At 57.8% G+C, this 12,811-nt stretch overlaps 1 pseudogene; it reads left to right on the top strand.

The window, feature by feature from the left end:
- LOC102772403 overlaps positions 1–12,811 on the top strand; it is a 35,148-nt pseudogene that overhangs the window by 7,593 nt on the left and 14,744 nt on the right.

The following is a 12,811-nucleotide window of genomic DNA, read 5'->3' as shown; positions in this document are numbered from 1 at the left end:
CGCACGGACCCCCGGCCCCAGCGTGGGCGGGCGGGGAGCCGACCACGGGGGAAGGGCTCCCCCGTGGTGGGTCGCCGCCCAGCACCCCTCCGCCCGCCGCCAGCCACGTAGCCGCAGCCGGCCCGGACTCACGGAGCCCGTGGGTGCGGAGGGATCCAGAGCCCCGCGGCCAGACTCCTCCTCCCGTACGCCCTTCAGCTCCCAGGCTGTTTCCCTGTAGCCTCTCATCGATCCCCACCGGCTCCCACCCAGCAGGCATTGTCACCATCCCCAGTCTCAGGTGGAGACAGTGAGGGCGCAGTCCTGGCCCAGGTGGCAGACCCGTCGGTGGCGGAGCTGAGAGTCCACGGAGGCAGACAGGCTCCGGCCCCACTGCCACGGGCCCTGCGCTCCCTCCCTCTGCCTCAAGGGCTGTGCTGGGCGGGTGGCCCTCCCAGCAGCTGTTTCATGCAGCGACTTGGGGACCAGCAGGTGTCTCCACATCTCAACTCCAAGAAGAGGCTGGTAGAGCCTGGACCTTCACAGCTCAAAGAAAAGGGGTGTGGCCCGGGAGGGGGCGTGACCCAGGGAGGGACCTCCTTTCACTCCACTCCACTGGCCAGTACCAGTCATGTGACCCCATGGGACTGGGAAAGGCTGGAAAGAGAGGGGTCCTGTACTCTCCAGGGAAAGGAGATGGGGTGTTGGCAATGACCCCCACCGTCTGCCTCTCTGGACACCATGCGTTTTATAAGCAGCTCATCTCAAACCGAGAGCAAAGTCTCTCTCTCCGTGGAGGGAGAGAACCCTAAATCTCACAGGCCCTATGTTTCCAGCTGCCTGGGGTCAGGGGGTTCCATTCTGTACCTAGAAGGCTCCAGAGACCCAGATTTCATGTGCTGGGCCTCTAGTGTGTGTGTGTGTGTGTGTGAGTGTGTATTACACTCACACACACACACACACACACACACACTCACCAGCTGTGCCCGTGCCAGGGCGGGCTTGGCTACCTGCCTCTTCCTCAGCTCACAAAGTTGCCCAACTTTGAAAGCTGGGCTGGAAGCTGAGGCCAAGGCAGGTGCCCCGCAGGACAGGGAGGGCTCCTCGTGTGGGGTTGACAGGCACAGACGGGCAGGCCCTTCCTCTCTGTGCTCCTGGCGGTCCTTCTCCCCCGCAGCCCCCTGTACCAGGGGGTCACTCCCGCTTTCCCAGCCCCACAGCGCTGAGCCCTGAGCCCCCCCCGCCCCCGAGGGAAGGCCTGTGGGGAATCCTCAGGCGTCCGTCCAGGAGCAGCGGGGCTCCCCGAGCGGAAGCGGATGTCTGTGCCTCGCAGACCCAGGGCCACAGCAGAACGGTCGTCCCCATCAGCTATGACAAGTACACGCGGCCTGCGGCACACCCTCCGAGGACCAACCTGGCTGGGCTCCATCGCGCCCTCCTGTTGCCCCCATATGCTGTCACTTCCCCCGATTCTTACCACATTAGGTATACCTTATACAGTGTCTCAAACCCTTCTAGATGTGAAGCAGACATCGAAAAATAAATAGAACGTAAATACATCACACCCTCCTGCCCTAACATCTGCTTCCTGCCCCCCCCCACACACACACACTCCTAGCGATGGCTCTCGCACATTTCCTAATGAGACATCACGTTGGCAAGCATTGCACACAGAGTCGGCATGCAGAGGGCTGGAGAGTGCAGAGCCGTATGCGTGGCCGTGGCCGTGGCCAGAGCCTACACGGTCCTCCCGGGTGACTTCTCCTTGTTCATCTGAGCCTTCGAGTGGCGCCGGGAGCCCTGGAGCCATGCCAGCCTCCACCGAGTCCTGCTGCCCTGCCATTGTGTTCCGGCCTAATTAAGAGAAGATGAGGTCTGACACCAAAAATGGCTCCATGGCCGTGTTTCCCAGGCTCTGCCAGCCCTGCCCGTCCCTGGCCCCGGCAGCGGCAGGGACCCGAGGGAGCATGGCAGGTGCATTTGGTCGGTGCATCCAGAGCTCGGGCAGGGCTCTGACTGCGTAGCCATCATCCCAGGGAAGCAGGGCTCAGAGAGTGGGCCTCCGCCTCATCCATTGGCCGACCCGAGCCCCTGAGAAGCTGCCCTGGATGTGCTCAGGGGCGCTCTTCTCCCAGGCAGTCGTGGGATTATTACAGATTCGGGGCGGGGGGGAGCTGTCAGCCACCCTCCCCACCTTCCAGGCAGGAGACACGCACAGACACGGGCCAGGTCGCACCTGAGATACGCACTTGACGACCCAAAGTACAGGACCACCTAGGAGCTGGGTTGGAGGAAGTGAGCTTAGACCTGAACCCCAAATGGGCTTATCCACCGAGTCCCAGGCTGGGAAGCAGAAGCAGGGGTTCCACTCTTCTGCAGGGTGGAGAGGCCCCATGGGCGAGGGACTTCCTTCTGCAGACAGGAAGTTCATGCTCAGTTCCCTCTGCCCCAGACAGGCATCTGAGAGAGCAAGAGACACACAGAGTGAGGAGGAGGGACCTTTATCTATGCAGGTGTGAAAACCCAGCCACTGGGCTTGGTCATGATAGGTACTGAGGTCTTACCGGGCTTGTGCTATAGAGCAGCAGTGAGGGAGTACTCACCTGGGCCGGCTGGAGAGATCCCTGAGCCCCTCCATGGCTGGCTGAACCTCCCTCTCCTAATGGGCCGGCACAGGGACTGCAGGAGAGGAGCAGGGGACACGGTTGCACCCATGGCCCTGATTTCCCACCCCTGCCCATCTCCTGCGCCATGTGACTTCGAAGCTCCTCTCCCAGGAGAAACAGAGTCTATCTCCCTACCCCGGAGTTCATGCACGTGACCTGCCCTTGTCCAAAGGATGTGAAACAACATAAGGCGTGCACAAGCTCGGAAAATGGCTGATGGTTGTCTTTCCTGCTCTTGCAGCTCTGCCTTTGCTGTGAGAGCAACCTGGGCTGGCCTCCTGGAGGCATCTGGGGCAGCCCCATTCCTCCGCTGTCCCGACTGAGGCCACTCCAGATCAGCCAGCCCACCGCCAGCCACCAGAGGTGAACGGGACCCAACCGAGACCAGAAGAGCCACCCCGCTGAGCCCAGCCCTAGTCCCAGCCCCCTCAGGAGAGAGAAACACTGGCTTGTTTCAATGCAGGGAGTGTCGGGCTGGCTGGCACTGCCGTGTGACTGTGGCAGCAAAACAGTCCTCTCGCCACAAGCGTGTCTGGGCTGAGAAGGACCCTGGTAACATCTCACCCAGCGATTTCAAACTGTTGTTTTTTTTCTTCCAGGAATGCTTCAGAGGCGTGTTTCATATTTCAGCGCTGTAATACAGTTGTTAACTATTATAGAAATGGGATAAAAAATGACACACACACGCAGAACCAGATTTCACACGCTGGGGGCCACCGCAAATGTGTTACGACTTGGACTGTGGATTAACTAGATTCTGTCCAGACCGCCCGACAAGAGGCCTGAAGAGTGCTACCATTTGCAACTGTTTATCTCCGCGAATGAGAATTCCCTCCCACACGGAGGACCCAAGTGGACGTCAGAGGGCGTGAGAGCCGCCTCCCCGTGCGGCTACGGCCACGCCGCTGTGGACGGACGAAATGCCCTTTGCATGGTCTTATTCGCCAGAACTCTGCGTCTGGAGCGTGGGGCAGGAATGGCCAGGTCTGCCCCCCGCCTCCGCCCCCAACCCGTGATGAGCCGGCCTGCCGGGGGGATGGGAGAGGGGCCGTGATGTGAATCCTGCGGCAGGTCCCAAAGGGCCTGCAGACCACGTCACCCCTCATGGCCGGGTCCCTCCTGAAGAGACACCGGAGTGGCTGCCCCCAGAGTGGCCACCACTTTGGGGCCACGATTCCATCCAGGAGGAAAATCCTTTACTGTCTCCCTGGAACGGTGAGACTGGGAACCAAATTCAGAACAGACAGGAGGGGAAATTAGAGTGCCAGGGCAACTCACACACTCAAGGCGTTCACTCACGCACGCACGCACGCACGCACGCACGCACGCCTCAGCCTGGAGTCACCAGGGCAGGGCCCCCGTTCCTTGGCTGTGTAACCAGGAGCGGCTGCATGACCTCTCTGAGCCCCGATTTCCTGTGGGTAACAGCAATAGTCGCCTTTAGCAAAATGCCTGATGCTGCAGACATTTCCCTATAAAAATAGCCATTCTCTTCCTCCTTCCCCTCCCCGCCTTGTTTGTTTGTTGTTGTTTAACTTGCAAATAGCTGGCAGGTTGTGAGTTCTTTATTGGTGTTCACACACACACACACACACACACACACACACACACACAACCCACATCTCTGATTACCCCTCCTTTTATTCATAGAGGACTAATCATGGCTATATTAGTTTCCTGGGCCACTGTTACAAACCTGGGTGGTTGGAAATGACCAAAATGTGTCACCTCACCGTTCCGGAGGCTGGAACTCGAAGCCAAGGGCTCAGCTGGGCCATCCTTCCTCTAACATTCCCAGGAGGAATCCTTCCTGCGTCATCTGTCAGTGTGAAGGGAGCGGGAGAGACAGAGAGAGAGAAACATCGATGTGAGAGAGACACATCGATTGGTTGCCTCCTACACGCGCCCCGGCCAGGGCTGGGATCGAGCCTGTAACCGAGGTACGTGCCCTTGACCGGAATGGAACCCGGACCCTTCAGTCCTGGGGCCTGTGCTCTATCCACTGAGTCACACCAGCTAGGGCGCCCCCGTCCCTCTGCGTATCTCTGTGTCTGCACATGGCCTGCCTATGGATTCAGGGCCCACCCTACTCCAACATGACCTCATCCTAACTACACCTGCAAACACCTGTTTCCAAATATAGCCACACCCGAGGCTCCCGACGGACATGAGTTGCGAGGGGCTGCCATCCCACCCCGCACGATGGCAAACAAGCTGGAGGGCATCTGAAATGCCGGAGCGCGCTGAGCCCTCCCCAGGTTCCCACCCCATTCGCTGTGCAGGGCGCCCGGAGCCTGGGATCCTAAAGTGTTCCTGTCACCCTATTGGTCCTCACTACCAAGCTCTCAGGCAGGACTCGTGCCCTCCCCGCGAGTCCATGTAGGGACCACTATCATCCCCATTTTACAGATGAAGGCACTGAGGCACAGAGAGGCCCAATGATTTGTCCAAGGCCACACCACGCCCACGTGGCAGAGGCAGTAGGTGCCAATTCCCCCCACACACACTGCTCGCACTGTCTCATAGCACTGTGCCGAGGCCCAGGGCGGGAATCCCAGAAAGCTTCCTGGAGCCCCTTGTAATTTGTTATCAATGGCAACTCCTCTCCCATTTCAGAGATGGGAAAGCTGAGGTCCAGAAAAGCCAAGTGACTCGCCGGTAACCGCAGTGCTGTGACTTCTCAGCAAACCTGGTCCCTGAAGACTGTGACCCCTCCACGCCCATCTCCCGTGGGTGCCCCTCACGTGGCCGACACGAGCCGAGCGATGGCTGTGGCCCCCGCGGGCGTTCCAGGCCCGGGACCCTCACCGGCTGCAGCCGCGGCGGATGAAATCCGGTTCATATTTCAGCGGAAAATGATGCCAGAGCCCCAACCCGGAGCCGTTAACATTCCTCTGGGCTTCGAGGAGGTTGAGGATGGTGCCTGGGAAAAACGGTTGCTTTGCTGTTTCCCGCTGTGGCCATTCAGGACCCAATGCACCCAGAGCCGGCCTGGGCCCGGGGGAGCCACCAGCAGCCGGGCCCTGCAGGGGGTGGCCTCCCCCTTCCTCCTCACGCCCCTGCTCACGTCCCAAAGGCCTCTGGAGGAGCTGAGTCCTTTACGTGACTCCAGACTTGGCCCCGATGTGGCCCGTTTCCAGCGGAGAGGACGGCCCCCGCTCCTCACATAGAATGCTTTACACGGCCCGCTCTCTGCTCCTCGGCGACGGACTCATGCACCTCGCCATCAAAGAGGAGCTGCCGGGTCCCCAGGGGTGACCTTCCCCCGGGCTCCGAGGCCGTGGGTACCAGGAATCCCGGCCGCGAGCTGGGAAGGTGTGGAGGAATCGCACAGGCCCCGCCAGAGCGTAGCTAACTCAAGGGCCCACGGGGCTGGCAGGAAACACCAGCGAGCAAAGCGGGTCAGCCTGAGGCAGCAGGGAGTGGTGGGGTGTGCGGCACCCACTTCTCAGCTCTGACGGGGTGCTGCTGGGCAGGTATCCAGGTCCCATATGCCCCGAGCTACTGTGTTGAGAGAAGCTGAAAATCTAGACTTTTTGGTGAAATTATTCCATTTTTCAATGTTATTGACTGATCCAGGGTTTGTTTGTTTTTGTTTGTTTGTTTTTGTTTGTTTGTTTTTAGTTTTTTAAAAATATTTTTTCATTGATTGCAAAGAGGAAGGGAGAGGGAGAGATAGTTAGAAACATCGATGATGAGAATCATGGATCAGCTGCCTCCTGCATACCCCACACTGGGATTGAGCCCACAACCCGGGCATATGCCCTTGACTGCAATCAAACCTGGGACCCCCTGGTTCATAGGTTGATGCTCAACCCCTGAACCACACCGGGCTTAAGGGTGTTTGTTTGTTTGTTTTTAACATAAAACACTGCGCAGTTTCACAAAACCCGGGCCTGGGGCCACCACGTTGGGACCAGGGGAGGAGGGACAGACTGGCTTCCCTGCTGCTCCTCGCCTCTGCCTCTAGGAGCGAGGTGACCTCGGTGAATCACCCTTTCTCGCAGCCTGGGATGTGCTCAGTATCTTCTCTTCTCCACACTCACTCCCTGGCTGCCTTCTTCCCAGATACTCCCCCACTCTCTCCCCAGACTTGTCCTCTCCCCGAGGCCCAGGCCCATTGTCCAGCCTCCTGCCTGACACCTTGTGGCTGTCTAACAGCTCCCCACACGTAACACGTCCTGCACCAACCACGGAGGCTCCTCACCTTCCATACCAGTTCTTTTCCATCTCAGTCATGCATCGGCTGAGCCCAGCCAACCTCCAGTCGCCTGGCAGAGGCACCATTGTTATTTTAAGTCACTGAATGTTGGGGGGGGGGCATTTTGTTACACAGCGAGAGCTGGCTGATACACGCCCTCTGTGGTCGCACCTTTTCTTCCACTGGAATCACTTTTCTTGACACCACCTTCAACTTGAGAGGGGACACACTGTTCACACTAGGCAGACACAGAGGCGCAATGTGAGCCGCACTGCGGGCAAGCACCCAGCCGCAGAGAAGGCCCCCCCGCCCCCCGGGGGGAGAATCTGTGAGGCCTCTTGCAGCAGAAGCAGCGTTCTCTGAGACACATTCTCTGCTAGCTGGCCTCCGCCCGTGTTATTCTGACAGTTTATTTGGAATGTAATTGGGGGCTTTTCCCACGCACCATTTTATTTAGAGAAAATGTAGTGTTATTTGGATTTAAATGTAATTTTCATTATAATAATTCTCACCCAGAAAGGAAGCATTGGGCGATGCGGTTGGTCTAGAAAAGTTGGGAACAAAAACACAGGATGCATGTTCTCGGGAAAACTTGAACCGGGGTGTGCTCGGGTGTAGGGGAGCCTGTAGCTCCTCAATTCTCACGCCAGCGATGACGAGGGCCATCGCCGATGCAGCAACGGTTTCCTTGCGAGAAAAGAAGCCAAACGTTGCGTGTGCGTTCAGACGGCGGCATCCCAGACAGGAGGGTTGGCTGTGGGCCCTGAGGTTTGACGTCACACAGGTGCCTACATCCCAGCTGGGCCGAGGGCATCACCCACCGCTCACCGGCACGCACCCTGGCTCCTGGGCTCATCACTCATCACCGCAGTCCCTATTAGCACAGCGGGTGCGCTCTCGCCCCTGCCCCTGGGAATGACATCACCAGCAGGAGCATCCCCTCGCACTCAGGACTTTCCTGCCCTGAACCCAATCTGTCTGCAGGACTCAAAGCCCATTGCAGCCTCCTCCTTCCATTCCTGCCCGCCCCAGTGAGAAGTCCCTTCCCGCCCGACCTGTCCCCCTGTCCCGGAGTCTCTGTCCCGGGCTGATTTGCTGTTTACGCTCCTAGTTTCTCTGTTTATGTCCCCTCTCCCCTCCCAGTGCTCAATGCCCCCTGGCTCAATCCCTTAAGGCAAGTGCTGGTTTCCTCTCACAAACCTTAAGGAAAAAACACACAAAAGCAGGCGGCAGCAATGCCAAAACCTTCTGCGGAGACCACACCACAGCCATCCGGCCCCTCTGCATAGTCCCGGGCTGCCAGGTCTCGGGTTTAAAGGGGGGAAATGCCATGTAAATACACACTGTATCAGACTATTAGGAGTTTTTAGTCTCAATTCCAAATTGTTTGCAGCCCTGAAAAGGGGCAGAGGGAGACTTCCCGCCAAGCGAGGGGGCTGCTGGGAGCCTCCATTTCCTCATCTGTGAAATGGGTGCATCTGAAGGTGGCTTCACGGGCCACATGCTTGCAGAGAAACGAAGGGTGGAAGCCAGCACCCAGGATGGGGGAAGCACCAAAGCACATATTGGTCTTCTCCTGTCTTAAACAAAATTGCAAAAAAACAAAACAAACAAAAAAACAGGCGGGAAAAATGAGCAAAAGTTTACAAGCCGCCGCGGGGGCACCAGTAAAACCCAAAACACAATTATTTCAGGAGGAGCATCGGGGCTACTGGAAGGTCCGCGGGTGAGGCAGAGCCGTCGCCGGAGCATCCAGGCAGCGCTGAGGGGAAAGAATAAATTAAATGAATGGCTTCTCTAATACGGGGCCATCTGGCGATTTGATAAAAGTATTGGGTTTCCCCAGGCAGCCGCGCGCGCTCCCCGGGCGCCACCGGCTCTGGCCCGAATATGACTGGCATGTGGAACCGGCGTTACAAATGGGAAACAGCAGCCCAGAGCCTGTCCCTAATGGGAGCCTTTCATCACCCAGTTACCCTTAAGCGTCTCCCTTCCTATTGTAATTGGCCCTAAATGAAAAGCATTAGTCCTGTCAATAAAAACTAATGGTTCTACTTACTAAAAAGAAGGGGCGGACGAGAAAAGAGCTCTTTTTCAAAGGCAGGAAGGGACTGGCCTGGCCCCCGCTTCCAGAGCCTCGGGGTTTGATATTGGGGTGCACAGGGCCTCCGTGGGGACGGTGCTTCTACAGGAGCGAGTCTGGAGGTGGGGTCCCCATCCGGGCTCTGCCGTACCTTGCTGTGTGACTGTGGAGGGGTGGCTCACCCTCTCTGGGCCTGCCTCCCTGATCCTTGTGAAAGGGAATCTAATGAGCAGCTCTGGCCTGCTCACAGTAGGGCTGGTTTCAAAGATCAAAGGAGAAGCCGGACAGGAAAAGGCTTTGAAACTGTAAAGGGCCGAGCGAGCCCCCAGGAGGAGTCATGGCAATTTTATGGGTCCTGGAGATGGGAGCTTCCCCCCCGCGTCCCCCCCTCCCTCCCCTCGGCCCGGGGCAGTTCAACCGGCTTCTGCCAGGATCCCCAGGATCCGGAGGGAGGCCTGTTTAGGGTCCTATAGCCACAGGCCCCCAAAGAGGGGCTGTTTGAAATTACACTGAGAAGGCCTTCTCCTTCCGGTGGTGGCTGGTAGGGGTGGGGAGGGAGGGGGCAGGGAGGAGGGGGTGTGGGCGGAGAGGGAAGACTTGTTTGTTTGTGTAAGACTTTTCAGAAATGGTCTAATCCTCTCTTGGCCACTGGCCATCCCGCTGTGGGTGTCCTGGGCTCAGGAGTGGGAAAGGTGGGTCGCCCAGTAAGCAGAGCCTAGAGATGAGGAGTCCGGCATTTTATTTATTTTATTTATTTTTTTAAATACATTTGTATTGCTTTCCGAGAGGAAGGGAAAGGGAGAGAGAGAGAAACATCGGTGATGAGAGAGAATCATGGATCGGCTGCCTCCTACATGCCCCCCACTGGGGATCAGCCCACAACCCAGGCCTGTGCCCTGACCGGGAATCAAACCCTGCCCTCCTGGTTCACAGGACTATGTTCAATCCCAGGCAGGCCAACTCATGTCACACTTGTCACCCTGAGCTTCTGTGTTGCTCTCTGGCCCTGGAGGAGAAGGGACAGTCTGGTTCTGCTGGAGGGCACAGCCTGGGGGCGAGAGGGGGGAGGCTCCTGCTGGAACCTCGTTGAGCAGCAGGTGCAACTTGCCATGCCATTTGCGGAGGAGCTAATGCAGGCTCATCCCCAGGAAGGGAACTGGGGGAGCTCAGCCTCAGAAGAGGCAGTGGGTTCCGGCTGGGCCCAGAGCAGGCTCTCCGTCCGCTCAGTGATGGTGTCTAGAGGGTGGGGAGTGGGGGGGGAGGGGGCGTTCTCCCTGTGGAGTGGACACCGTGGAGCCCTCACCTGTCAGCCCACACTGCCCACTTCCCAACACCAGCGGCCTCCCCTTGCCTGAGAGCTTCCCTGGCCCACAGAATAAGCTAGAGGTGCTGGGAATTCCTGCCCCCAGGGGTGCAGGGGTAGGGGACGGTGCCTCGGTGCCGGGGTCCAACCCCAGCAGGTCCAGGGGTCCACAAAGGTGTGCACGGAGTCGGCGAAGAAGGAATGACACGGAGACAGCATTCAGTTGATCAGCAGCCTTGCCAGGATCTCTAGCCACAATCTCCAGCCAAGTTCTGGGTCCATGTTCTCTTGCTAGGTTCTCCAGCCAGGTTCAGTCACCAGGTTCTAGTCAGGTTCTCTTGCCGTGTTCTAGCCAGGTTCTGTAGCCAGGTTCTGCCCAGGATCTTTTGCCATGTTCTCTCCAGCGAAGTTCTTCTGTCTCTAGGTTCTGTGTAGGTTCTGTCTTCTAAGTTCTGTGTCTAGGTTCTTCATCTAAGTTCTGTGTGTTGTTGTCTTGTTACATCTGTATTTATACCAGTTGATTCTAATCCTATCAATCTCTATTCCAAAGGTTAGGGCGTTTCTTATCTCCATTCCAGGGAGTAAAGATTATGTACTTAAGCATGATTGTCCGTAGTTAAAGTGATTAATTACCCGCCTGGCAGTTAAGAGGTTTTATTCCCTCCCCAACTTCAGGGGAAAATCCCTACCTGGGGAAACAACCTTTCTCAGAGAGGTGACCTTGGTTAAAACACATAGTGCCAAGAAGGTGAGCAAACATATTAAGAACAGTATGCCATATACGCCAGGTCCCTTGAGACAGCAAGGATGGACCAGCTCCCGGCACCTCAGGGCAGCTGGGGCGTCTATACCAGCTCCCTCTCCAGGGGTGGGCTCCCTCTGAGCTGCCTGTCTGTGCTGCAGCGGGCAGAGCCATCACCTGCTGGACCACACACTTCTCATTGACAGTCTCCTGGTTCCCACCTACTCTTCCTGGGCCCTCAGATCTTCCCATCTGTCTCGGCTCCTGCTCCTGGGAGACTCGGAAGGAAGCCATGCAGGTCGCAGGCTCTGTGTGCTGGGAAAGAGCCGGCGTGTTCCAGGGGTCGATGAGGCTGGCCCGCACGGAGGTGTTAGCGAGAGGAATCGGCCCGACACAGAGGGGCACTTACTGCACAACTCCGTTCACAGGAAGCCTTCAGGAGAGGCAACGCTCACACAAGGTGGGGGAAAGTGCAGGCTGCCAACCAGAGGGAGGCCGCCAGGACGCTGCACGCATCCGACTTTACAGGCGCGGTTACCTGGGCGCAGGCAACACCCACCACACGCGCTATGTCCGTAAGATTTTCATACCTATGTATGTTACACCTCAATTAAAACATTCAAAGGAAATTAGCTCTTTGGATGCCCCAACAGTATCCTGTATTTGTGTGTATTCTCTCTTTCTCCAGCTTCATTCATCTCCCGTACACAGTCCCCTCCCGCTTTCTCCTCTCATATCGCGCCTCTGGCCTGTCTCTGGCGATGAGAGGAGTTCGGAATCCAGGAGGGAAAACAGCTTGAGGAGGGCGGCGTCTGCTTGTTGCCTCAATGAAAGTGACTCTTTTTATTGCCTCAGCTTCGTTGCTTTGGGTCTTAAATCAAGATTGTTCTCTGTCTGCCAGTTTGCCAATGGACCGGTTTCTACCAATTGGCCTTAACGTACACAAATCAGCCTCATAAATAAAAACAAAAGCTTTCCAGCCGCCACAGCTCTGGTTTTCCGTCTGCAGGCCCTGCCCCCGAGCGCTTCTGGCGGTAAATGAGGAAGCGAGCCTCTCCACGCAGCGTGGATGGTCTTTCCCGGGTAGGTCCCAGCCCGCTGCCAGGAGCAGACTCAGATGCGTTGAGGGGATTCCAGAGGAGGCCGCCTTGCGCCTGCAACCAGGGAGGCCTTCCGCGGCCCCCGCTGTCCATCAGCGTTTAATCCTGGCCCCAGAAATGCTGGCCATAGTGGCCCGTGGGAGCGGCTGAGCCCACCCACCCCCGGGAAAGCCGGGGAAGGGGCCCGTCCTAGCTCTGGGCCTGCAGACCCACCACAGTCGAGCGACACGTGCAATTTCCCACGTGGCTGGATTCGGGGCTCAATCCATGGCACCGTGTGGGCTGGGAGGTGGGAAAGGGGTGTCCCACCCTGGGTGAACCTGTCTCTCCCCAACTTTGCTGGTAACATGAGGTGCAGGGTGTGTGGCTCACTGACTCCGCGGCCTCCCCTCGGCCTTGACTCCTTCTGAATGGCAAGCTGGTGAGCACAGGACCCTGGGGCTCTCCGGAGCCCATCATGGTGCCAGGTGCACGGCAGAAACGCCATGTTTGTTGAATGACTGCGTGAGGGCTGACTCAAGGATCCCTGATCAGCAGGGTGCTGGGAGCCAGGGAGGGAAGGATCAGATGTGTCCACCAGGTAATGCCTCAGTAACAGCTCAGACGGCGGGGCCTCAGAGCAGGGCAGCATGAGGGAGGCGCGGGACATGCAGGTCCACCTGCTCGTTCCCACACGGCACCTTCAACGATGCACTTAGAGTCCCCCTCCCTCCCCACGCGCCCACCGTCCCACCCCT

The sequence above is a fragment of the Myotis davidii genome, unplaced genomic scaffold, assembly GCF_000327345.1.
Source record: "Myotis davidii unplaced genomic scaffold, ASM32734v1 scaffold960, whole genome shotgun sequence".
Lineage (NCBI taxonomy): Eukaryota > Metazoa > Chordata > Mammalia > Chiroptera > Vespertilionidae > Myotis > Myotis davidii.
Note: the sequence above shows the minus strand (reverse complement) of the source record. Positions and strands in the feature narration are given on the sequence as shown.